Source organism: Sus scrofa, chromosome 4, assembly GCF_000003025.6.
Source record: "Sus scrofa isolate TJ Tabasco breed Duroc chromosome 4, Sscrofa11.1, whole genome shotgun sequence".
Taxonomy (NCBI): domain Eukaryota; kingdom Metazoa; phylum Chordata; class Mammalia; order Artiodactyla; family Suidae; genus Sus; species Sus scrofa.
The window spans coordinates 107,497,459-107,518,802 of NC_010446.5; the positions used below are offsets into that span (position 1 = coordinate 107,497,459).

General features: G+C 42.7%; 2 protein-coding genes across 3 annotated transcripts in view; one reads left to right on the forward strand and one right to left on the reverse strand.

Annotated features, from left to right (window-relative positions):
* LRIG2 (leucine rich repeats and immunoglobulin like domains 2) overlaps positions 1-13,850 on the reverse strand; it is a 162,647-nt gene extending 148,797 nt beyond the window's left edge. Inside the window, exon 1 of the mRNA XM_021090738.1 lies at positions 13,743-13,850. The gene's annotated coding sequence lies outside the window, so the exon portion shown is untranslated. The remainder of the gene's footprint in view (positions 1-13,742) is intronic.
* Positions 13,462-21,344, forward strand: part of SLC16A1 (solute carrier family 16 member 1) — a 36,690-nt gene continuing 28,807 nt past the window's right edge. The window contains exons 1-2 of one of the 2 annotated variants that reach the window (XM_021088450.1): positions 13,929-14,110; positions 17,776-17,877. The gene's annotated coding sequence lies outside the window, so the exon portion shown is untranslated. Of the gene's footprint in view, positions 14,111-17,775; positions 17,878-21,344 lie in introns of both variants that reach the window. The other variant, XM_021088451.1, reaches the window with a different exon arrangement.

Here is a 21,344-nt window from a genome sequence, read left to right on the forward strand (position 1 = left end):
ACAGTGTACTAGGGTTTCTTTTTCTCTACATCCTCTCCAGCACTTACTGTTTGTAGACTTTTTTGATGCTGGCCATTCTGGCTGGTGTAAGGTGGTACCTCCAAGTGGTTTTGATTTGCATTTCTCTAATGATGAGTGATGTTGAACATCTTTCATGTGTTTTTTTGGTCATCTGCTTGTCTTCTTTGGAGAATTGTCTGTTTAGATCTTCTGCCCATTTTTTGATGGGGTTGTTTGTTTTTTTTGGTATTGAGCTGTAGGAGGTGTTTATAAATTTTGGAGATAAATCCCTTGTCAGTCGATTCATTTGCAAAGATTTTCTCCCATTCTGTGGGTTGTCTTTTCATTTTGTTTAGGGTTTCCTTTGCTGTGCAGAAACTTTTAAGTTTGATTAGGTCCCATTTGTTTATTTTTGTTTTTACTGTCATTACTCTTAAGAGGTGGATCTGAGATGTTGCTATCATTTATGTCAGAGAGTGTTTGCCCTATGTTTTCCTCTAAGAGTTTTACAGTGTCTGGTCTTATATCTAGGTCTTTAATCCATTTGGAGTTTATTTTTGTCTATGGTGTTAGGGAGTGTTCTAATTTCATTTTTTTCCATGTGGCTGTCCAGTTTTCCCAGCACCACTTATTGAAAGGACTGTCGTTTCTCCATTATGTATTCTTGCCTCCTTTGTCACAGATTAGTTGACTGTAGGTGTGTGGGTTTAATTCTGGGCCTTCTATCCTGTTCCACTGATCTGTATTTCTGTTTTTGTGCCAGTACCATCCCGGTTTTGATGACTGTTGCTTTGCGTAAAAATTTTTTTTTCTTGAAATGAGAACTTTTACTCTCCTCACAATTCTCAAATATAATTATATTTACCATTTTGTACATTACACCCCTAGTACTTATTTCAATTATAATTGGAAGCTTGCACCATTTGACTGCCCTTATCTAATTCCACGTTTCCCCCAACTCCCCATCCTCTGGCAACCACAAATCTGATCTTTTTCTATGAGTTTCTTTTTGAAATATAATTGACCTACAACATCATGTTAGTACCTATTACACTACATAGGGTTTCAATATTTCCATGTTTTTTTTTGCCTTTTCAGGGCTGCACCCTCAGCATATGGAGGTTCCCGGGCTAGGGGTCTAATGGAGCTACAACTGCTGGCCTACACCACAGCTCACGGCAACGGCAACGACAGATCCTTAACCCACTGAGTGAGGCCAGGGATCGAACCTGCCACCTCATGGTTCCCAGTCAGATTCGTTTCCACTGCGCCAGGAAGGGAACTCCTCCATACATTTTTTTTCTTTAATCTTTTTTGTCTTTTTTGCCTTTTCTGGGGCCACTCCCGTGGCATATGGAGGTTCCCAAGCTAGGGGTCTAATGGGAGCTGTAGCTGCCAGCCTACCCCAGAGCCACAGCAATGTAGGTCTTCGACCTACACCACAGCTCACGGCAACGCTGGATCCTTAACCCACTGAGTGAGGCCAGGGATCGAACCTTCGAACCCGCAACCTCATGGTTCCTGGTCGGATTCGTTAACCACTGAGCCACAACAGGAACTCCTCCTCCATACATTTTAAAATGATCACCATGATAAATCTAGTTACCATCTGTCACCATACAAATATATCACATTATTGACGGTATTCCCCACTCTATACATTCCATCCCTGTGACTTGTTTTTATTTTGCAACTGGAAGTTTGTACCTTTCAATCTCCCTCATCTATTTCTCTCCTTCCCTCTGGTAACTACCTGTTTGCTCTCTCTGTTTCTGTTTTGTTATGTTTGTCATTTGTTTTGTTTTTTAGATTCCACATACAAGTGAAATCATATGGTATCTAACTTTTTCTGTTTAATGTATTTCATTTAGCATAACACCCTCTGGGTATCTAGGCTGTTGGTAAAAGAAAGATTTCATTCTTTAATGGCTGTGTAATATTCTATTGCATATACACCACAAAACTCAGTTTTTTTCAAGATCAAAAATCACTAATAAACAGACCATGATGGAAAAGAATATAAAAAAAGAATGTATATATGTATTTATGTGTGTGTGTGTGTACAAGTGCAGCCACGGAAGTTCCCAGGGCCAGGGGTTGGACTGGTACCATAGCAGCAACCCTAGCCACAGCAGTCACAACCATGGATCCTTGACTTGCTGTGACACCAGGGAACTGCAGAATCAGAGCTGCAGCTGCCAGCCTATGCCATAGCAATGCCAGATCTGAGCTGCATCTGCAACCTCACCACAGCCCATGGCAATGCCGGACCCTTAACCCACTGAGCAAGGCCAGGGATCAAACCCACAACCTCATGGATGCTAGCTGTGTTCGCTAACTGCTGAGCCACAACAGGAACTCCCTGTGGTAACTAACTTTTTGATTCTGTAACAAACACTGTCTATTGTCTTTAAGGAAATCATTTCAGAGTCTTTTCTGGAGCATCTTTTTTTCCCTCTAAAATGTTGGCTATGATGTAATCTAATGTACCCAAAGAGCAATAAATCTTATTTTAAAACTACAACACTGTTAAGTGAAAAAAAAAGAGAGGAGCAGAATAGTATATATAATACACTACCATTATACGCACACACACAAATCCATGTATATACTTATATATACATAGAATAGTTCTAGAAGAATATAAAAGTAACGTAAAAATGCAACTGGTAATATTAGTTGATTCCGGGGAGGTGAGGTGAATGGCTGGGGAACTGGGGTATAAGATTTCTTTTTTGCTGTACATTCCTTTGCACTTCTAAAATTTTGCCCCATGTACAGAAATCAGTAACTTTTAAAAAATAATTATAGCAATCATACTCTACATAGTAGGTATCCAATTATCATGGAATGAAGGCATAAATGAATAAATGGATGAATTAAGTAAAACGAATGAACGTCTTAAATATGTACTGGAATTACTAACGCTTTGTGGAATCCATTTTACAGCAGTGGTGTGTTAAAAATAAATGTGCCAAAACTGTAGCAAACTTTCTATAAATGCCTTCAGAAATAGCAATAGTGTGTTATAGCCAGAGAAAGTGCTTTGACTGATAGAACATTTTTTATAATTGGTTCTAGGCAAGTGCTTTCAATCTTCCTAAGTAAACAAAGCCAGCTTGTGCTCCATCCTCTAATTCTACTGAACAATTACTACTCAGTGGCAAAACACCTCTAGTAATCTAGAAGAACATGCACTCTTTCTTAAAAAGTCAGGTCCTGGAGTTCCCTTGTGGCTCAGCAGGTTAAGGATGTGGCAGTCACTGTAGCAGCTCAGGTTGTTGCGGTAGCTCAGGCTTGATCCCTGGCCTTGGAACTTCCACATGCTATATGGCCAAAAAGAAAAAGAGAAAAAAAAAAAAAAAATCAGGTCCCAAGCTTGTCTAATGGAAGTTTTAGCAACTTCCTCTCACTGCTAAATAGTGAAATTTCATAATTGCATGCAACTAAATGGCTTTTTTAGAAATAAAATCTGACTGGAGGAGTTCCTGTGGTGGCTCAGTGCAAAACGAACCTAACTAGTATCCATGAGGACGAAGGTTTGAGCCCTGACCTCGCTCAGTGCGTTAATGATCCAGCATTGCCATGAGCTGTCCTGTAGGTCGAGGATGCAGCTTGGATCTGGCCTTGCTATGCCTGTGGCGTAGGCCAGGGGCTACAGCTCCGATTTGACCCCTAGCCTGGGAACCTTCATATGCAGCAGGTATGGCCCTAAAAAGATTAAAAAAAAAATCCGAATCGGAGGAAAGAACTATTTGTTAGATTCTAAACTAAACCAATCCATTACTCCGTATTACATTATAAAGGATAAGAATATATATATATATATATATATATATATATATATATATTTGCTGAGGAAGCTAGTTCTGAGCAATATTTTTCTGAAAAATGATGAAAGGTAGAGCAAACAAACTTCAACATTTTTATTGCATCTCTTTCTTCAGTGAAGCTAATCAGGTGTTCACACCAAGCACAAAGTTACTTAAGGCTTGTTTGTTGCTTTATACTCTACGATAAATAAAGCAACTGCCAGTTGTGTACTCAGACCAACTCTTGGGGGCAAGCATGGATCTAAAAATAACAGTTTGTTGCAGTCAAAATAATAAAGAGAAGACAACTGAAATTCTGGTTATTCCTGTTGGGGAGGTGAGGCTGAACTTTGGAACTGACTGGAGCACAGACTTTGTTTTTGGTCTTCTTAGGGCCTCACCCGCAGCATAAGGAGGTTCCCAGGCTAGGGGTCAAACTGGAGCTGCAGCTGCCGGCCTACACCACAGCCACAGCAATGCAGGATCCGAGCCGTGTCTTCGACCTACACCACAGCTCACAGCAAAATGCTGGATCCTTAACCCACTAAAGGAGGCCAGGGATCAAACCCACATTCTCATGAATCCCAGTTGGGTTCGTCAACCACTGAGCCATGACAGGAACTCCAAGCAAAGACTTTCAGTGTTTTACCAGAAAAATAGACAACCAGATAAAAGTTAATCGACTCTACCCAAAATGCTCATGACACTGTCTGGCACAAAGGCTGTGCTGTATCAATGCTGATCGCTATTGTCCATCATCATTACTATGCTGACACCACCTTGGAATAATCAACCAATTTGTACTGGTTGTATTCGTAGGTCTATATAAAGCAGTCTGCATGATACCAAGAGAAGGGACCCTGTCTGTAAGATGTTTATAGTGATACATTCTGAAGGAGAAAAGATAGAAAGTTAAATTGTTAATGAAAAAAAAAATTAGTAGTTTCTTTGAAGCAATGTCCTTTGCTAGTTCAGCTGGAGTCCTGCATCAAAGGTTGAGAAAAGTTCACAGCCTATTCTTTTCCAAACAAGTTTAAAACAGATCACTGATATTTAAAATAAACAGAAATTACACAGTAATAATTTATTGCTTTTCAACAATTCTAGTGTCATAAAACTTAACTGACTCAAACTCCACATTACTTTGAATATAGGAATAAAAATTCCCAGGGAAGTCAGGCCCTTGAATGTGGGCTTATAGAGTAATTTTTTTTTTTTTCTCCAGATAAGGAGAAAATACCAGGAGGAAGGCTGCCTAGAGATCTGGATGCCTGTGAATGTCTTTAGGCTTCATCTATGCTTGCCTCTATTTCTGAACACCTTTACTTTTTGATGATTTCCAGTCTAAAAGACAAAGGGAGGAGGTATAAAAGGAACTGTACAGAGAAGTAGAAAATATTCTTTTTTTTTTTTTGTCTTTTTGCCATTTCTTGGGCTGCTCCCGCGGCATATGGAGGTTCCCAGGCTAGGGGTCGAATCGGACCTGTAGCCACCGGCCTACGCCAGAGCCACAGCAACGCAGGATCCGAACCGCGTCTGCAACCTACACCACAGCTCACGACAACGCCGGATCGTTAACCCACTGAGCAAGGGCAGGGACCGAACCCGCAAACTCATGGTTCCTAGTCGGATTCGTTAACCATTGCGCCACGACGGGAACACCAGAAAATACTCTTCTATGAGTTAAAACCATCTTGGAATCTCTTTGAAAAGGAGTAAGCAAAAATGCTAAGAGGAAGTCCTAATTTCTAGTACAGATTGTTCTAGAAAGGTTAACCTTCCAAGTTGACAGTCACAACGAACACACATGATTTAAATGCCTCTCTATACATAGCTAGAAAATCCCTGGGGCATAGGCTTTATTTTGGCCATACCCTGCATATGGAAGTTCTTGGGCCAGGGATCAAGTCCGAGCTACCACTGTGATCTACGCCACAGCTGCAGCAATCCTGGTTTCTTAACCCACTGCTTTGGGCCAAGGATCAAACCTGCACCCCTGCACATACAATGGTGGGTCCTTAACCAGCTGTGCCACAGCGGGAACTTTTTTTTTTGGCTAGGCCTTTTTTTTTAATTTTCTGGTCTTCTTAGGGCCTGGAGGTTACCAGGCTAGGGGTTGAAGCTACAGCTGCCGGCCTATGTCAGAGCCACAGCAACTCGGGATCTGAACCACATCTTTGACCTACACCACAGCTCACGGCAATGCTGGATCCCTAACCCACTAAACGAGGCCAGGGATCGAACTCATGTCCTCATGGATGCTAGTCAGGTTCGTTAACCACTGAGCCATGACAGGAACTCCTAGGCCTTTTTAATCTACCTTAAAATATACCCTTTCCTTCCCTCTCCCCAGCTTTCTCTCCTCATGTGAAAATAAAGGATGGAGTTCTCTTGTGATGCAGCAGGTTAAGGATCTGGTGTTGTCACTGCAGTGGCATAGGTCCCTGCTGGTACAGGTTTGATCCCTGGCCTGGGAACTTCCACATGCAGTGGGTGTGGCAGAAGAAAATAAAGGAGAAGCTTAATTTGCTTTACTGACCTGAGGAAAAGCTTTCTATATGGAAAATGTATAAGGCAGGTCACAAAAGGTTTATATGCTATCCAGTACTCATGATAATTTCTGAATTACATGACTTTTGCATTCTTTGTTTTTTTCAGACTTATTTGGTCTTTTTAGGGCCACACCCAGGGCATATGGAGGGTCCCAGGCTAAGGGTCTAATAGGAGCTACAGCTGTCAACCTACGCCACAGCCACAGAAACGCCAGATCTGAGCCAAGTCTGCAACCTACACCACAGCTAACGGCAACGCCAGATCCTCAACCTACTAAGTGAGGCCAGTGATCGAACCGGAAACCTCATGGTTCCTAGTGGATTTTTTTCCACTGCACCACAACGGGAACTCCGAATTCTTTCTTTTGTGATGGTTTTTATTTTCTTAATTATAGTTATGACTTTGCATTCTTTATAGTGGATAACTCATTAGAAGTTTGGAATGCCTGCATTTTAAAGTACAAAAAGCATCCATTTTTACTTGGGGTCCTTAAAACTTCAGGGAATTCACAAACCTAGAGAAGCTCTTCTCTTGAATTGGCAAGGCTGATGAATAGGCAATGTTTTAAGAGAGAGATCTTCCAGAGGAAGTAGGGCAAGATATGGAATTCAATTATCCAAGCCAAAGCTTCTTCCAAAATAATTATGTGCCCCCAGAAAGAAATAGGAAATGAAACATATTATATTTAACTTGGATTTGGAGGTGGGTTTCCTAAGCAATTTATTAAAATGTGAACAATAGTTTTGTAGAAAGAACCTGGTTAGTAAATACGATTAGTAATTATGAAACCTTATGAATTCACATTAATTAGTGGGGAAGCTAAATTGGATTATGAAGAGGTTGGGATTATATAATAGATTTATTAAAACTACTCCCTTGTTAGTCTATCTGCTTCTCTTTCACCTCAGTGTTACTAAATATACAGCTTATCTGGTACACGGAGGAAGTGCTTTCTATGAAGAAACAGCATATACAGAGGCTCAGAATTGGGACTATGAAACAGTCCTGTATTTCCTACCTCTTATGCTCCTCAACCCCATCAGTCCCTCAGAATTTTAGATAAATGAAAACAGTCCAGCATTTAGGAGCACAAGCTAGAGTTAAGTAGACTTAAGTTTACATCTCAACCTTATAGTAATTATAAGCTAAGAATTACCCACTTCATGATTAAGAATAGCTTAGTAACACATCTGTAAATTTGGGGGGGTGGGATGAGATTTCCCTAGATTCCTGGTGGAAGGTCTTTGTAAAAGGGCTTGGTTGCAACAAAAAGGAACTCCCTCAGTAAGTTCTGGAGTGCATACCTCACTCATCCCACTGGATTCTCTCTCTTTTTTTTTTGCCATGCTCATGACACGTGGAAGTTCCAGGGCCAGGGATCAAACCTGTGCCACAGCAGCAACTCAAACTGCTGCAGTAACAACACTGGATCCTTAACCCACTGCACCACAAGAGAACACTGGATTCTATAAGTAGGCTTGGTCAACATAGCTTGAATTACATGTTCCGATGTTATGGTTAAAGCATAGATGGGATGTGTCTCAGGCGTCTCACCTGGATTAGTCAATGGGATGTCCAGTGAACCGCAGGGCATGCATATGAAGTTGAAAGGTTTCAAGATTAACTTATCTCTTCATTGGAAACAAAATCCCCACTACCTAGCTCGTTTTGGCCTGATGGAACATGAAAAGCATACCTAGTCTTCTACATAGATGGCTACTCTGATGTGTGTTGCCTATTTGCAATTTACGACTTTGTGCCTCTTGTTGGCATGTAACTGCTCCAGATTCTGGTTCCTGCTGATGTGGCTATGGCAAGCATACACAAAACAACGAGGGAATGAATGGTGAAAACAACGGCTGCAGTAGAGTGGTATATTCTGAACTTGCTAAGAGTTACTATACTTCTGGCTTTGGGACAGTGAGTAGACCAGCTATCCTGAAGGCAGGTAACACAGAACAAAGAATACTCCTCTATGATACTCCAGTTTCTTTTTTGCTCCTAGATTACAGGTGGTCAACATCTAGAAGAGGGCTCTTCCCAAAGCAGGGTAAAGTTAAAGCCCTCAGCCTGAGACCGAGTTTGAGACACTAGAGAGAAAATAACTTGTCTATAAGCAGTTGGAGCTTGGGACTGAAGGCTGTGCACTGCAAAGGATGAAGTGGGCCATTTCAGTTACTGTGGCTATGGTGACCCAAACGGAACCTTGGGCCTGGGAGAGGAGAAAACTGGGGGTGAAGTTGTAAGGCAATCAAGTATCTTAAACTTGAGTCCTGACCTGCCAAAGGTCATAGTGGAAGAAGAATCTCCTTATAGGGAGGGGACTGCCAAATTTTGTTACTAAGACCCTTGTTCTGAGACTAAACTTTTCCTTGGAGAGCTTTCATAAATCACCACTGACACCATGGGGAGGACTAGGGGCTGGGAAGGAGCACTCCCCGTTTTGCCTGCTTCTTAAATACTGCAGCAGAGACCAAGCTGGAACAGACTAGCCTGCTGCAATCTTTGTTCACCCTACTTCCCATTGCCTATCCATTCCTCACTTTCTAACCCCCACATAATTTTGTCATTTTTTTCCCCACTTTATACTGATTAAAAATAAAGTGTTAGGAATTTAAAGAATTCTGTTTTCTTTTGAATTACTAAATAATGTATTATGTAGCAATGCCAAGCAAACTTGGACTGTTAGTGCTACTCGGGGAAGTGCTTCATTTAAAACACGTGAACCTAGATACCTAGAGGAAGAGAACTCCCTTTCCCCATACTGCTCGCCACTCTTTACTATCTCACCCTTGAGGCTTTTCACTTAGTTTGAATCTTTCATTTAAATTAAACTTGACTGAAGTTCAGGGATAAGTAGAGTGATGCAGCAATTAGCAGACTTACACAACATGGATATTTACCTTTATTTTTGGATCTCCAGGAAAACCCAGTAAGGCAGCTCTCTGGCGGAGCCTGTTTTCCCCCAATCAGTGAGGAGAGCCCTCAACATTCATAACTCCTCTAGGTCCAAATCCTAAGAAGGTAAATCCAGAAGAGCCACCTTACCTTACCATTGTTCCATGTTCCAAGTTCTCCTGTGGGAATTCTCTTCTATGAATGATGGATGATGAGAAAATGTGCCTTATTTAGGGAAACTTTTACTTACACTTTACCCAAAGGTTATGGCTTTATTCTATGACCACAAAAAACAATCCTATCGGGATAAAATACAATAGGCTTAACATCTGAACTCAGGATTCAAGCAAAAGGAAGGGCGATGGGGAAAGGCTTTACTCTATTAATGCATGGCTCAGAAGTGGGTGGGATTGGTAGCCCCTGGACCTCACCTGGGTACAGGTGTCACAGGTACTATATGGTGCAGGGCACTGTGAAAAATTCAGGCTTCTGAAAGCTCAACACAGATTGATTTCTGTGCTTTAAGCCTCATCCTGTACACCAGTGCAGCAGTATCAAGGTCCAGTTAGAACACCCAGACCTGGCTCCCCAGGCAGCTGGATACATAAAGCTAGTCATTATGATCTAAGAGGCTTTTTTCACTGCACAGACTCCTCTCCTGAGTCACACCAGTTTGAGGTACAGCTGTTTAGGAGTGCGAACTGCCTTCTGCTAATGCTGCATGAGGGCCATGAGGTCCAAGTTCTCACACTGAAAAAATCTCACAATGTTGAATGCAGGTGCCAAGGACACCCAGAATTTCTTCAATCTTAAGTTGTTGAAAAAGATGGCCCCAAATCTCCACCCCCAATTTAGCTGCCCAAAGGCTCACAACCATCCCAGATTCAGGTAAGTAGAGGGTAGTTTCTCCTGAAACTAGTTTCAAGGGCAACTTTCATGGCCAACAGTTTTTGCAATGATTGTTCAGCTCTATCATGGGTAGAAAGAACCTAGAACATGCTCTTCCTAAGTCAAGACGGCCTTCAAAGTCTATGGATCAGTCTCCTATTATTAATAGTTACTAATGACCATTTCTATTTATTATTATTTTTGTCTTTTCTAGGGCCGCTCCTGCGGCATATAGAGGTTCCCAGGCTAGGGGTTGAATCGGAGCTTTAGCCACCAGCCTACGGCACAGCCACAGCAACTCGGGATCCGAGCCATGTCTGCAACCTACACCACAGCTCACGGCAACGCCGGATCCTTAACCCGCTGAACAAGGCCAGGGATTGAACCCGCAACTTCATGGTTCCTAGTCGGATTCATTAACCACTGAGCCACGATGGGAACTCCTAAGTGTTGTTTTAAAAGAATACTTTCCTGCTTTGTTTGGTATTAGTGAAATGGGGATAACAGTACCTTTCTATTTTTTACTTACAGAAATGAGGGAATGTGAGTGAAGTATGCAGTGGAATTCCAGAGAAAATACACTGTAATTTTATTATTCTCGTTTTCCAGATAAAGAGGTTGAGTAACTTTCTCAGCTTGAATAGTAACTAGTTGTTATGAACTTCCAAATTTTGTATTTGCATTTCTCATCCCATTATTAATCTCTGAAGTTATAACTCAGAAATTTCAAAATCTTCAGAAGTTTTGTTCATTTATTAACAAGCTTGCAAACAGTCTATTAACCTTTAGGAAAGAAAAGTGTGTGTGGGTAATTTCGTGGTAAAGCCAAAAGCCACTTGAGCCTTCTCTGATTTTGAAAGACCCTGTGACAAAATGCTTTTATCCTAAAGATTGCTTGGGACAGTAAGAACCTGGAGACTGGAGATCTAGTTCTTCTGATCATGCCATTTATTAGATGGCTGGTCACAGAAAAGTGTTTCAGCGTCCCTGGGCCTTAATTTCCCTTTCGGTGACATGTGGGGGCTTATGCTAGATGATCTTCAACCTCCTCTCAGCTCTAAATTTCTGATCTTGTGCTTTTTTAGTTTACTCCTTCAGTGCTTCATGGATTAATCAGGAAGAAAAGCTGGCAAAAAAGTAGAATTTTACCTGTATTATTTCATCATTTTTACCACCTCACCCCACTCCACCTCATCCCACTTTTTCAGCTAAGAACCTTGGAGGTGCTTTTGATCTTTGCCTCTTATACATTTATGGACAAATTATAATATTCATAAACATTTGTTGAGTGCTTTTCAAGTTTTACCAATCACTTTTGCAAATACTATCTTATTTGACTGTCACAACAGCTCAGGCTGGTAGATATTATCAGTGCACCTGGTAAGAAAACAGGCCCAGGATAAGTCAGTGAACTAATTGCTCAAAGTAACAGGGATAAGTTATAGCAACAATCCTTCTGATTCCAAAGTCTATATTCTTTTTTTTTTTTTTTTTTTTTTGTCTCCTCTAGGGCCGCTTCCCACGGCATATGGAGGTTCCCAGGCTAGGGGTGGAATTGGAGCTGTAGCTGCCAGCCTACGCCAGAGCCACACACAGCAACAAGGGATCTGAGCCGGGTCTGCGACCTACACCACAGCTCACGGCAACGCCGGATCCTTAACCCAAAGCAAGGGATCGAACCCGAAACCTCATGGTTCCTAGTCGGATTCGTTAACCACTGCGCCACGACGGGAACTCCTCCAAAGTCTATATTCTTTTCACAACACTAGAGTTCCTACTAGGGACAGATCTAGATTTTGTGAGGCTTAAGGTATACATAATTTTGGTGGATATCTTCAAGAAAAGGAATACAAAATTACAACACCAAGTATGACCCTGTGGATACACTGGGGAGGGGCTGCCTCTGCCGCCTCCCCTCCCCTCCTCCCCAAGGGAGGGGCTTTAAGGGTTAAACATTTATGGTTATACTATTATTAGGTGCTTACTATATGCCAGACACTAAAGTAAATACTAATTTTATTATCATAACAACCCTATGAGGAAGGTACTATCCTTGTTTTACAGAGAATGAGGGAGGCTTAATGATTTGCTTAAGGACAAAGAGCTAGAGGAACTGCCAAGTATCAAAGCTGGAATTCAGATCTAATCCTGGGTCCATATTGTGAACCTATCACACTAAGCCCCTCCAAAGCCTTCTTTTGCTATTTGCTGGGAATCATCTACTTCTACCACTTCCCACTACATTCCATTAGTTAGGTTCACACGTGAACTAGTCCTAGTTTGTCTAACTCAACTCTCCTACCACTTACCCTGAATGCTACTACTTCCCTGATACCCTGAAGCACTGCTTTCCCAAGTCCTGGCTACCCTAAGGACCTGAAGTGCCTTCCTTCTCTGTATTTATTAAAGGTAAAAAGCAATCATTGCTTATAAGCATATCTGGCTATTCTAATTGTCCTGAACTGTCACTGAAAACTTTTGTTGTGTGAAACAGAAGCAGAGTGGGTGAGAGAAAGAAAGCACACAGGAGGAGTTTTTAGACCTTTCCCTCAACCCCCACTCCATCACAATCTAGGTTCTTCATTTGCAAAACAAAAAGCTTAAGGCCAACCGTACTGAGCAGTAGAGAGAATTAAGTGGGGAGGAGGGGAAGGGAGGCGGCAGAGGCAGGCCTGTGCTCATCAACTGCTGGTAGATTTCTACCTGCCTCCCTTCACCTCCCCAGAAATTTATAAGCGTGGGGCCTTACAAAGATTTTGGGTATTTCTCAAGTCTCGGACATCAGAGGCACTCCACGATCAGTTAATTTGATCACTTCAACTACAACATTGGGTTGGGCGGTTAACTCAGGTGAACTGCTAAGCACATACATAATCGACTCTAAAGACTTCTTAGCTGTATTTGTCCCAATCCTTCAGCGTTCATTACAAATTTGGCCTCTCTGCATTCTCATTTCCCCACGTTCCGCACACAGAGACCTTCCTGTTTCTAGCGTCCCCACCCTCAGACCTGCTCTTCTCTCCCGACTTCTGCGTTTGACACCCACCATTCAGCAAATGCTACAGACCCGGCTCTGTAGTAAGAAACTTCTCATGAAAACCACCAAAAGCCCTTATGAGGTCGCTTCTATTAGTGTTGCCATTTTAGAGCAGGAAACAGGCCCTGAGTGTTTGAGTGACTTCCCCGAGGTCCCTGAACTCAAGCAGCGAAGCCACAAGCCGCGCTCTTAACTGCTGGTCCCCGGCCTCTTGCCGGGTCCGAGGAGCACCCGCGTCCCTTCAAGCCCCGCCCGCTCCTCCACTTCCAGTCACTTCCCGGCTCCTCCGCGCGCCGCTCGCCCCCCACACCTGAGTCAGGCCCCGGGGCGCGCCCCATCCGTCCTGGGCGGTTTTCCCCTTTTCTCCGCCCGAGACTGAGGCTGAGATCTACGGTGGGGTCCCAGAAGCGAGGAGGTCACCCCGAGGTCCTCTGACGGCCAGTCCGAGGGGCGAGTCCCGCGGGGGAGCGAATACTGCAGAGGAGCACATCCCGCCGCGGAGCACGGCGACGCCATCCCCGCCGCATAGCGGGGGCGCGGCGCGCGGGTCTTACCCGGCCACCGGTCACGTGGCGAAGAGGGGGCGCCGGCGAGCGCGAGCGAGCTAGCGGGCGCGCGCCTGAGAGCTCGTGGAGGCGCGAGTCGCGGTTCCCGTGTAAGAGTAGGGGGGAGGGGGCGGCGGCCGGGAGGGCCGACTCCGCCTCCTGTGCGCATGCTCCGGCCCGAGGGTTATAAGGCAAGCCTCGCGGGCCCGGCCCGACAAAGTGCTGGAGAGCTGCGACGTGACTGGCGCGGCGCGTGGGTGCCGGGGCAAGCGAACAAGGCAGCCGGCGAAGGACGCGACCTGAATCCTGGGCCCCGCGGAACTGCAGCCGCGCCGCCGCGTCACGCTCACGCCTGGCGCCGCGAGCCGCGCATAACGGTTAGTTAGTAACGGGCCCGCCGCGCGCTCGGCGTGGACCCCGCGGTGTCCTCGCTTCCTCTGCGGGGTCGGGGGGAGCGGAGAGCTTGGTCCTCCGGAAAGGAGGGGGCGGCCGGGCGGGGGCACCGTGGCCGCAGCAGCCACGTGGCCACGGAGCGCAGCCTTGGTGAAGGAGACCTTGGGACGCTGAGGACGGCGCCTCTCCCGGCAGAGCTGTGGCCCCGTTGTCAGGTGCCGGTCACCGACCTGACCGAGGAGTTGGGTGGTGCTGCCGGTGACCTTGGGGAAGTCGCTTCCCCTCTAGTCTTCAGTAGGTCCTTCAGGAGATGCTTTTTGATCTGGAAATGGGACGACGTGGGGCTGATTCACGTGGTGCCTCCAGATTGCTGGCGGCGTTCTCCAAGAGAAGGGACCCGGGGCTGGAGTAATTTTGGACTCGTGGCATGCCCGCCCCAACCTCCTCTGCCAGCCAATCCTTGTCCCACCTGGTGACCTGCGGTAGTGGCTTGGGGGACCTGCAGTCCCCGCAGCCTGGGCGTGACTGCAGGGCTTCGAGTGGACTTTGCCGAGGGGACGGTGCCACTGGCAGACGCCCGGAGTGGTGCTGACGGGAACTCTTTGTCATTCAACCTGTGGCTGCAGAACGTCCGCCGCAGCGCCCTCGCTCTGGGGTTTTAAGACGGCCCTGTCCAGAGGAATCTGAAGCATAGCGTTACACTTGGTCTGATGCGCGCTTTTTGTTGCAAATACATCCCTTTTTTCCCCACGTGCATTTTAACATTTCATTTCTTTGTCATGACTTATTTGGTGCGACAGGCTGTTGCCAAAACTAGTTGGTAATTAATCTTAACCAAAAAAAAAAAAAAATTACTACTTCAGCCGAGTTGCCAGTGTCTGCATATAAATCTAGGCATCCATTGGTAACAGGGAAATGTTAAGTACTTTGTTCATAACTAGGTTTGAATTTTTTTTTTCCAAGAACTATTCTGATTTTGAAATAAACTGTGTACACTTCAGTGCCTTGATAAAACGGTTGTGAGATTAGTTACTGGAGGAAAGTCCGTGATAGGGTGAGCTCTGAATTGTGTGAGAGTTTGGAAGTGTGTGAGTAGGAATTAGCTGTAAATAAACAATTTTGGTATCAGCTACCAGCCCAGTGAGGTGAAGCAGAGAGTATTTTAGTTTAGTTTTTTAGGCATTGAATACTCCCATAAATCTAAGTCTTACGCCCTGAGGTACAATTTACCTTTAAATTGTCATGTAAATAGTAAAGAATTTAAGATATCTAGCCCTTAAAACAAGTACTGGATAAGTATTATTTAAATGCTGAAGTTACTTCAGTAATTAATTCAGGGATTAGATAGATGCTGTTCTTTCTTTGGATTGCAGTGACCCTTGATAAAAATGCAAGTTAATGGTCTGGGGAGCATTATGCGAGTTTTTTTTTTTATAGCTGAATGGGTTTAAAGGTTTAGTTTTAGGCTTAACATAATAGGCTGTAACATACCTAAACAGATTAAAAAGGAAAAAAGATCATGCCACCATAGGATGAACCAAGTGACCAGTGTTTCAAGAGTTTACATATCTTTTGGCCTTTTATATATTAATGCATGTAACTCTGGAAAGGATCTTCATGCCCAGCTAGTCACTTTCCCTTATTTTACAGATTAGAAAACTAAGGCTGTAGAAGTTAAGTGACTTCTCAACTTTTTAATGATTGGATGGGAATTATGTGTGGTTTTTTTTTTCCCATATTAAAAAATTTTATTGAAGTAGAATTGATTTACAAGTTGTGATCATTTCTGCTATACAACAAAGTGATTCAGTTACACATATACACACATCCATTCTTTTTCAGATTCTTTTCCCATATAGATTATCATATTATATTATAGAATATTGATTGCGTAGAGTTCCCTGTGCTGACAGCAGGTCCCCACTAGCCAGGCATTCAGTATACAGCGTACATGTACCAAGCTCAAATCCCCAGTCCACCCCTTCTCCCACCCCACCTGTCTCCTTTGGTAACCATAAGTTTGTTTAAAGTCTGTGAGTCTGTTCTGCAATAAATTCATTTCTATCTTTTTTTTTAGATTCCACATATAAGTGGTATCATGTGATTGTTTTTCACTGTCTAACTTCACTTAGTGTCTCTAGGTCCTGTCCATGTTGCTGCAAATATGTGTGTTTTTTGACTCCCATTTAATGAGTTTGGCACTCTTGAGATTTCTTTAAAATTTTATATATATATGAATTATCTCACACCAAAAACATTTGTTTTAAATCATAACTTCCTAACTTCTTATATCCTTCATTCCTACTGGATTTTCTATCCACTTCATAATATGCATTCCTCTGCAGGATTTAGGTCCATGTAAATATCTGTGGGGCCAGTCTGGTTTTGTCATCGAAAAGGACCAGGAGAATGGGACTTGATTTGGTATTGGCTACCATGCACTATGAGAGACCTAGGATTCAGCAATAGAAGTTCTAGCCCTATCACTCCTGGAGTATATAGTCTAACTGGAAAACAGTGTATATCATTTCCACAATAAGTACTCTACAGACAAGTAAACCTTTATTCCACAGGTTCCTATGGGAACAAATACTCTATTACGTAGGTGTGAGAAGACACCCAACTTAGTATAGGAGCAATCTGGGTAGGCCTCTCCAGGAAATGCTGTTTAACCTGAGACTTGAAGGATGAATAGGAGCTACCTATTCACTAGGGAGTGATAGTGGAAAGAGCATTCTAGACGTAAGTATTGAAGTTATAGTTGGAGTACAGGGTACATTGGAAAAACTTAAAAAATTGTCATTGGGAGTTCCCGTCCTGGCTCAGTGGTTAACGAATCTGACTAGGAACCATGAGGTTGCGGGTTCGATTCCTGGCCTTGCTCAGTGGGTTAAGAATCTGGTGTTGCCGTGAGCTGTGGTGTAGGTTGCAAATCCGGCTCAGATCCCGCGTTGCTGTGGCCCTGGTATAGGCTGGCAGCTAGAGCTCCAATTCGACCCCTAGCTTGGGAACCTCCATATGCCACGGGAGCGGCCCTAGAAATGGCAAAAAGACCAAAAAAAAAAAAAATTTCATTAAAGCTACAGCTTAGAGAGCAGAGAGAATGAGGGAAGTTGGAGAGGTAGACAATATCAGATAATGAAAGGCCTTATTAGTCATATCAAGGAAATAGGGAAGGGATTAGATTAAAAAAAAGATTTAAGGAAGTGCTCTTGTGTTGAAGCTAAATGAAGCAATTTGAAGGTTTTAAATGGGGCTGCAAATAGCATGATCAGATTTTAGGAACACCACTCTGGATACAGTGTGGAGAATAGGTTGGAAAGAGGCTCTTGGAATTGTGTGAGACCACAGTGATGGACAAGATGGCCAGAGGTGGGAGTATGAAAAAGAGTGGAACAGACAGAACTCAGTGGTAGACCTGATGTGGAGACTGGGGAAGCCAGAGGAATTTAAAGTATCTCCCAATTTCTAGCTTGAGCAAATACAGTTTATTATTTGTGTCCATTTAACTAATGCGGCCATTAAGAAGTTGTGTGACTAGCCCAGGGCTGTTCAACTTGTAAAGGTTCGAAACAAAACTCAAATCTATTCTTGTCCAGTAATATTTTGCTCTTATCAGTAGTGATTTTTTTTTCCCTTTTCTAAACAGTTATGGAAAGTTACAAACCCAATTGAGAGCCATTACTGTCTCATCTAAATCCTACCTACTCCCCCTAACCCCTACTGGTTTATTATGAAGCAAATCAGTTATGTAAGTATTTTATCTGTAAACATTTCTGTATATCTCTAGAAAATATGACTTTTAAAAATTGTAACTGCAATACCATCATCCCACCTTTAAAAATTAACATCACCAAAAAACCAGGCAGCATTCAAATTTTCCTTGTTTCAGAAATAATTGGTTTGTTTGATTTGGGATCAAGACAGGGTCACACATTACATGGTTGGTTTGTCTTTTAATCTACAGGTTCTTCTTTTCTTACTTTCCTCATAATTTATTTGTTGAAGGAACTAAGTTATTTTTTCCACATTTTCCCTCATTTTGGATTTTGTTGAATGTGTTCCTCTGGTATAGTTTAACATGTGCTTCTATTCCTTGTATTTTCTGTAAATTGGTAGCAAAATTGAGGACTTTGAGCAAGCTTAGATAACCTCAGGTTTGATTTCTGAGAGGAGGCATGCTGTAAGGGAGGGGGCAGATTTAATTCATAAGTGGTGTCGTGTATCTCCATCAGGAGACATATGACGTCTGCTTGTCCCTTGTGCTATATTGTTGGCCTAGTTCCATTATTTCATTAATGGTTTGCAAATGACAATAATTTGTGCTTTTAATTCTAACATTCCTTCTTAATATATCAACTAGAATATTTCTCTAAAATAGAAGTAGTTTGAATAGGAAGGGCAAGTTAAAATTTGTGTGCTTTAATGTAATATGATATATGGACTTCCCATGTGGCTCAGAATGTAATATCATATATATTTGTAACACTATCTTTTTGGAGAAATGTATTTAAATGTATCAAAGTATATCCTTCTTTGTCGTTGTTGTTGTTTTGTCTTTTTGCATTTTTTAGGGCGCTTCCACAGAATATGGAGGTTCCCCAGGCTAGGGGTCCACCAGCCTACGCCAGAGCCACAGCAACGCGAGATCCGAGCCACATGTGCAACCTAAGCCACAGCTCACGGCCACGCCGGATCCTTAACCCACTGAGCAAGGCCAGGGATAGAACCCACAACCTCATGGTTCCTAGTCAGATTCGTTAACCACTGCGCCACGACGGGAACTCCTCAAAGTATATCCTTCTTTAAAAGCCAGTACGTATTTTGTTGAAATGTTTTTTAGCACTTGATGTTAGTGTTTCAAATGCTTTTTTTAGTATTTGGAATATATAGCACTTCTGTTCTTAAATTGGTAGAGTTTCTTTTGGTCTTCTTTGTCCTTTCTTTCTTTTTCTTTGTTGTTTCTTGAAGAGTTTATCTGTTCCCATAGCTTTGGGAGAATTTCTGGTAGAATCACTCACTACCAAATCTAAATCTCCAGCCTAATCAAATTACAGATTTTAAATTCCTTGAGGACAGGGATCAACTATTCCCTGTAGCAGGCTTAAAAGTCATCTTGGAGTTCCCGTATGGTTAAGGATCTGGCATTGTCACTGCAGTGGCTCAGGTGGCTGCTGTGGTTTGATCCCTGGCCCCAGGAACTTCTGCATGCCAAGGGCGTGGCCAAAAAAAAAAAAAAAAAACTAAGTCATCTTCATACTTCTCTAGTGGGCCCCCCTGCCCTACCAAATGCAATTAAGTGCCAGCCCCTTCTCCCCTTTATCCTGTGTCCACTCCTTCCTATACCACTTCGCCCCCCTTTTTCATTCTTATCCCTTCTACCTAGTTTAGGCTGCTGCCAGGATTTTATTGGTACAGTGGACTTTTAAGTTATATGTTATTCATCCTTTAATTTGCCCTCACAAACTTTTCTCTATACTTTTTTCACCTGTAATTTATTTCCCTTCTCCTGTTCCTTCTTCTTTCTCCTCTTTCTTTCCCTTTTTCTCCTTCCCTTTCTCTTTTCTTTCTTTCCTTTCTTTCTTTCTTTCCTTCCTTCCTTCCTTCCTTCCTTCCTTCCTTAACTTCCTTCCTTCCTTCCTTCTTTCTTTCTCTTTCTTTTTTTTTTTCATTGTAGGATCCATTTTATAGTGGATTTATGTCAGGAAGACTAGTATAGGCGACCCCTTTGAGCCATCCTATCTTCTAGAGAAGTGATGAAAGCAGCAGTAACAGTCTTATAGAAACGGTGATTTCTCTTGTGGGTCACAGTATACGCATGAGTTCACATCCACCATAACAATATGACTGGCTGCAGGGGCTGAGCCATAGAGGAGTGCTACTGACCATTTATTCTGGACCTAGCTCCTTTGGTTGTCCACGTTACCTTCTTGCTAATCACAACAACTCATCATATTGTTGGATCTGATTTGATTACAGTGATTTAGCCATTGTTTAAAGGAGAAGTTCCTCAAAATAGGCATTATAACCTGTACATTTCACCATTCGTTAAAAAATATCTCTTCTCTTTGATTTTGCTCTTCCTATATAAACCTTCTGAAGATTATTGAATGACTGAAGTCCTGATGATACTGCTGTGCTGTGTTAAACTGTTTTGAATAGTAACAGAGCTTTTGCAAATTGCCTTATTGAACTTTTGGTTCTCAAAGTTTTTACAGTAACTTTCTCTTGTCTTCCCCAGTCGGGTTTTGACTTGGCATCTGTAGATTGATCCATGTTGGATGGAATTCAGGGAGTCTATGAACTTGGCTGGGGGAGAAAATTACAGCTTTTCATTAACCTCTAAGTAAAATTTAGAATCTATTTCAACTATGAGTGTAGGCAACACATCAGTAGTTTTAGCAGTACCTGTGACTGTGTCACCCGCAGAAATGATACAGTGGTTATAGCTGCCTTGAAATTGTTTAAAATCATCACTATTTCAAAATCACTGTGGTTATTAGACCCACTACTAGATCTTACCTAATTAAAAAGCACATTGTTGGAATTCCTGTCGTGGCTCAGTGGTTAACGAATTCGACTAGGAACCACAAGGTTGCAGGTTCAATCCCTGGCCTTGCTCAGTGGGTTAGGGATCCGGCATTGATGTGAGCTGTGGTGTAGGTTGCACACGCAGCTCGGATCCCTGTGTTGCTGTGACTGTGGCTGTAGGCTGGTGGCTACAGCTCCTATTGGACCCCTAGCCTGGGAACCTCCATATGGCATGGGAGCGGCCCAAGAAATGGCAAAAAGACAAAATAAATAAATAAATAGCACATTGTTACATCCAATTTAAACTGTTTTGACAATAATACCTTTGTATACATTTAAAAACATTCTGATAAAGGCTCCATAGATTTTATCAAACTGCCAAAGGAGTCTGTCACCAAAGAGGCTAAAGACTCCTGCTTGTAACTCCTTCTTTTCCCATGTGAGAGTAAAGTTTTCCAGAACCTGTGATGCAACACAGCACACAAATTGTGATGTCACAAATTATGTAAATTTTTTGACCACTGACTTGTGTATTAAATCAAATTCTGCCCTTACAAATTTAGAGGGAACAAAATGATTGTGTATATCTAAGGGAGCATAAAATGATTTTCACAAATTAAGGCAAAATAATTTCCTTTTGTATTCAGGAAGTATATGTTTAAAATTACTGCGTCCAAAGGAGTTGTG